Source organism: Spermophilus citellus, assembly GCF_964194105.1.
Source record: "Spermophilus citellus genome assembly, chromosome: 3".
Lineage (NCBI taxonomy): Eukaryota > Metazoa > Chordata > Mammalia > Rodentia > Sciuridae > Spermophilus > Spermophilus citellus.
Window position 1 is genome coordinate 98,991,669 of NC_138184.1, and position 6,000 is coordinate 98,997,668.

The following is a 6,000-nucleotide window of genomic DNA, read 5'->3' on the forward strand; positions in this document are numbered from 1 at the left end:
TGGATCTGGGGGGAATTTTTGTGAAGCATTGCTAAAGGAGAAAGGATGGCCTGCAACCTCTTTTGGAATTTTTCTCTGTGTTCTTCCAAGTAGAATTAGCATTAGCCGGGGCCATTGGATCAGGATTTCTTTTATCTGCAACAACAACAGAAACAATCCACATCAACCCAAGCCTACAATTTAGCTCTGCCTGAGCCCAAGACCTGCCGCCCTGACTAGCACCCCTCACACCTGAAGGGTGAGGTGCCTGTCAGTGATGTCATCTCTGTAAGGGCCCCCCTGAGAACACACCATCATCCAGCCCATCCTGTTGGAAAGTCTAGCCTCTTGGAGAAACTCCTCGCAGCCCTCATAGGGATACAGTTATCCCCAGAGTGAGGCTGCTCTCCAAGGTGCTGACCAGGTCTTCCAGGCTTTCTGGTGATCAGCAGCCCACAGGCTGCTGAGCAGCAGACTTTGTTTCTTCTGCCTGACCTGACCCCTCCCAGGTCACCTGTGGAGATGAGACCCTTCCTGGGCAGGTAAGGCTCTCACGTGTTAGTGCTCTGTTATTGGCCCTTTAACATCTCCATATTATGAGTCCAGCTGATACCTGAAGGCCAGACACTTATTCATAGCAGCCACAGGATGGAGGCACTATTTCGAGATCTGCATGAACTTATATTTATTTCTCTGGGAGCATGTACAAGTTCATCTCCTGCTGAGAAACTTGACTGGCCTCGGTGACTCTGGAAGCCACAATCCACTGACACAAGACAACTGCAAGTGTAGAGAAACACAACCTTGTTTTGAAAAAGGGGTTTGCAGAGGTAAACTTTAAGGATCTCAAGAAGAAATCATCCTGAATTAAGGTAACCCCAAATTCAATGACAAGCTCCAGTATGAGAAAGGAAGGTCATTCAGAGACACAGGTAAGAGGTGACAAGGGAAGCAGAGATTAAAGTGAGGAGGCCATAATCCCAGGAATGCCCAGAGCCCCCAGAAGCTGTGCAAGGCAAGGGCGGACCCTCTTCAGAGTCGCTGGAGGAAGCAGGGCTGCCAATGCCCTCATTCAGGCTCCCAGCCTCCAGGAGAAAAATTTCCATGTGTTAAGTCACCGCATTTGTATAACCTGTGACACCAGCCCTAGGAATGCAACATGTGTAGCAAAGGAATGTCACAGATGCCTTTAAGGACCTAGACTGGGGTGGTTGTTGGGCAGGTCTTCGTGAGGGGCAGAGGAGGGCTGCAGTCAGAGAAGAGGACGTGGTGATGGGATCAGGGGCCATGGGGAGAGGTGAAGGCGTCACAGTGCTGACTTTGAGATGGAGGAGGACACGAGCTGGGAAGGCAGCCTGCCTCTGAAGCTGGAGGAGGAGGTGGCTCCACCAGCCTCTCGCAGGCTTCCCACCTCCAGAACCATGGGTAGCCACCAAGTTCATGGTGACCTGCTACAGCAACCACAGGGACTAACACACACATCTTACAAGTGCTGTGGGTGGAAACAGGTCCTTCATAGATCCAGAGTAAGCCATCATCAAGTGACTCCCTGACTGTCCCTGCCACCTCACCCACACAGTGTGGTACATGACATTAGAGTTACACTCAGGATGCACGGGTCTGAAGGCCCTGGAAGGGATCCAACCCCCACATCCACTAGAGCACAAGGAGTGGAATTGCCCTTCTACTTGCTGTTTCCTGGTGTGCAAACTCCAGGCCCTGATAGTTCCTAGCTTAAAAGTCCGTATGAAAATGAAGTGGGTCAACAGCACAAATGTCCTTATCGTGGTAGTACCTGGCACTTAATAAATTCTCAACCAATGGTGCCTCTTAATACTCATGAGCTGTTGAAAACTGCTAAGGGAACACGTTACATGCACTTCACCTTGATAGTTCCTGGGGCTCTATATGCACTTAACAGGAAATTCGATGGAGATGCCCCCAAAAGATGAGAAAGCCACTCATGCATGGTATCTCTTCCCACCTCCAGGAATCCCTAGCATTCATTTGTTTGAATATTCAACCAACATTTACTTGTTCCAGACACTGTGCTCAGGGCTGGGAACAGCATAGACACAGCCATAGATACTGCGGCCCTACAACCAAGTAGAGGTTAAGATTTGTAGATGTGATCATGGACATGCATATGCGCGTGGATCTAAATTTGCACATCTATCAGTGCAACATTGACATATGATGGCTCAAATACTTTGTGACTTCCTGTAGACATACATTCTCATTCAATTATTCCCCAAATTCACACTGGGACTTCATCACACAGGTCTAACAAACAGCAATCCAATTAGACATGCTCAGAACAGCTAGACTGCCACCAGATGAAACCTCCACCAGAAGACACAAAGAGTAAAAGGCGGCTGCCCAAGGCCAGCTTACCTGGGCCCACCCCCGCCCCAGCATTTCCTTTAGACTAACCCTTGCCCTTTGCCTGTGGCTTAAAGCAAGGAAAACATTTTTTTAATCAACTGTCTTTTGAACTTCCAAAAGCCCAGGTCTCCTCTAATGGGCTTTCCAGGACTATTTTGATTGTGGTTCATTCTACCTTACACAATGATGTTAAAACAAATCTCTATAGAAGGTAACTTTCAACCATATCGTTATTATCCCCATTTGTAGATAAGGATCTGAGTTCACAGGAGTTAAGAGATTTGCCCAACGTCTGGTAAGGAAGGTGGAGTTAAGATGTGAACCCTATTGTCTGTCTGAATGCTTCTAACCAAAGAACTCACCACCTCTGCAGTTCTTCCTTTACACTGAACTGAAAATGGTCTTTTTTAACTTCCACTTTAGGAATACAAAAAGCACAAATCTCCCTCTTTCACATAATGGCCCTTGAAAGACATAAAAGCCGCTGTCAGCACCTCACCCTGGGGCCTCTTCTTCTCATCACCAGGCTAAACACTAGCCCTTGCTGTAGTCTTTCCTCCTGTGATTTGATTTCAAGAACCCTTGGAGACCCAGACATTCTTTGGCAGAACACAATCCAATTTTCCGGTGCCCTCTAGGGCCTGAAGGATGACAGAATGAAGTAGATCATTTGTTGCTCCTCTCTCTTTTTTTGAGACTACAGTATGAGAAAAAACTCACTTTCATCTAAAATCTAAGTTCAGAAAGCCAGCCTCCTAAGTATGACTTAAGGTGGCAAATGTCCCTCCACCTCCTTGGGGGAGACAAGAGGGAGTAGTGGGGACTGTGGTGAGCTGGGGGAGGGGGGCGATGCAGGCCTTACACAAAGGGTCTCCTCTACTCAACTCTAGGTGCAGCCTACGTGGACCCAAGGCCCAGGACCACATGATCTCTAGTTTCATTAGAAACTAGAAATCCAAATTTCTGTGCCAATTTGTCCACTTTTACATTACCATAATGATTAAAGAATAAAAGCCAGCCAGCCACATGTACGTACACAATGCACGTACACACAGGTGCGCATGCACATGCACACACACACACACTCTCAAGACGCATTCCCTACTTTTTTAAATTTTTAACTTCAGAGTAATTGCTGACTTAAAACTTGACATTCATCCCCTCCAATTTTGCCCAATTAGGGTCAGGTCCCAGGTTTTTAAAATATTTATGCCTTCAGATTCTGTCCTTTGAAAGTCATTCCATCCCAGGGTGAAGAAGCTAATTTATGTACTGCCATAATTTGCATCTTCCTGGATTCCCACTTCCTTGCCATCTCAATCCCAGACTCAGGCCACTGAACCTCCAGTGCATGAAGATTTTTGGGGACCCAGCAAACTCATCCTTCGGGCCCCATGGTGTTCCCTGTGCTGTGAAGGAGCAGATGAGCAGCAGCCCCACAGATTGAAGGGCTCTCCTGAGAGTATTAACAACTGTGCCAACGTCCAGGGCTGACCCTGGTTTGAGGCTGAGGCAAGCACAGGGCTCTGTGTACACCTCCTTCCATCTTGGAGTCACGGCAAAATGACTACGTACATTAAGAGTGAAGCCACAGCCTGTGTATCACAGCTGTCTAATTAAGTCTGGCCAACTGACACAGGCAGCAGGGTCGGCCAGAGGACCTGTCCCACTGCAGGGCTGAGTTTGGTGATCTGTGGGCTCCATTTCACACCTAGAATAGTAAACAATCATTTGCTAAAGAACTTGCTTTTTCATGAGGCTGTAATAGGCAAAACCTGTCCTCTTCCAAAACTGTATCTATCAGGAGGGACAGTGAAAAGCCAGCCTCTATCTCAGAGCAAAGCCTGTCCAAGAAAGGGACATGACCTTTGTCCTTGGAAAAACCCACAGAGCACTCCTAAGCACATTCCCACCCTGCTAAGTTGTTTATCTACAAATAACAGGAGAGATCTGCTGCCCCAGGTGTGCCTGACTCAGTCAGGCTAGGTGGAGATCCATAGCAACCCCCTAGCAGCCACCAATCAGCATGAGACAGGGAAATACCTGGGATGCCAGATGACCCTCCCAGTTTATGGTGGTTGATAACATGTTGGGAAACCATGTAGTTCAGCATGTACACCTCTCTTGGCTTAAACCAATCAGTTAAAATGAATACCCCTTTTGTACTGACCAATCACCCTTACCCAACTTGTTCCCCCCAGTGAATATGCTAATCATGTTTTAGAGTTGTTATTTGATTTTCCTGCGGTGTGTGATGATTTGCTATGATGTATGTGAAGTCCCTGCCCTCTCCAAAAAAATGCATAAAAATGCTGCAAACCCTGGGCTCAGGGCCTCTTAGCATCACCAGTTGCTGTGTGTGCATGCGGAGGATCGAGTTAGCTTGCAATAAACACCTCTTTGCTGCTTACATCGATCTTGGGTCTCTGGTGGTCTTTGGGGGTCCCAAATTCGAGCATAACAAAATGTTACTAACAAAATGTTACTAACAAAAATTTAGTACATCAGGCTCATGAGTTTTATTATCCTGTAATGAGACCAAATCTGTTTTTAAGTTTGAAACAGGGAGGCATTTATTAACACCACATGCCAACCAGCGGGGCCAACCAGCCACTCCAAAACAGCGAGGTAGTTAAAGAAAATATGTTTAGTAAATAAAATGATTGGGCACAGAGAGTTGGACCAATCGAGATGGTATGGGGACTGTTGATGCTAAGACAACAGCACCCTACGAAGAAAGAGAGGGAGGAGGGGGAGGGAGATAGAACTGAGTGTGGGCACAGATTTGCCCTTGAGATTCAGGCTTGGCAGAGGGGAGCAGCTCGGCCATTCACAGAAGCTGTCTGACCCAGGTGTCTCTGATTCAGCCATTTGCTGCTTAGTGAGGTTACTCTGGCCCACAACCCTCGGAGCACAGGGTGCTCACCAGATCTGGAGGCTGGGCACAGTGAGCCATGATAGCCACATGCACGTGGGAGACAGGTGAAGCCTTCACGTACCTTCACGATGTCCTCATCGGCCGACCTGCACTCCACAGCCTCTGACACGTCCACCACGGAACTGTCCTCTTGAATCCCCGTGACTTTGACAGGGACCGAGTCGGGCTTTCCTGTGAGAATGGTGGTGTTCAAAACCTCCGTGTCCTGAAGGAGAGAAGAGGAGCCGGTGAGCGAGCTTGGATCCCAGGGAGCAGGTGAGGTCGGCCAGCACCACCTCTGCCCTAAGAGCCTGCAGGGATGCAGCCATGTGAGAGTGGGGTCCAGCCAGACTGAGAGCCACATCTGGCAGCCAGACCCTCTCCTGGCACCCAGCCTCTCCAGGAGCACTGAGCTGCTCCCTCTTCCACCTCCTCCCACACCCTGTACCTCCTGCATCTGTCTTGCTCACACTGGCACAGGATTTCTCCCCAGCATTCTCCAGGGCTCGGTCTGAGGGTCCTTTGGGCAGTGACTGCCTGTTCTGGGCTTAGTACACGCTTAGTACACAGGGAGCACATGCTTCATTTTTGTTTCAAATGAAGAAAGACAACAGCACAAAGAGCAAAGGAGAACTCGTCACATCATAAACCTCTGCACACCTGGGCTGGGCACCGTGGCCCCTCCCTCACCTCTCGCGACCTCAGAGATTCCCCTGCAA

The 6,000-nt window shown here is 48.6% G+C and overlaps 1 pseudogene across 1 annotated transcript in view; it reads right to left on the minus strand.

Annotated features, from left to right (window-relative positions):
• The window catches only part of LOC308645556 (transmembrane protein 132B-like), a 53,409-nt pseudogene extending 47,984 nt beyond the window's left edge, over window positions 1-5,425 (minus strand). The window contains exon 1 of the transcript in view: window positions 5,364-5,425. The product of the transcript in view is annotated as a transmembrane protein 132B-like (transcript). The remainder of the gene's footprint in view (window positions 1-5,363) is intronic.
• Window positions 5,426-6,000: the final 575 nt, after the last annotated feature.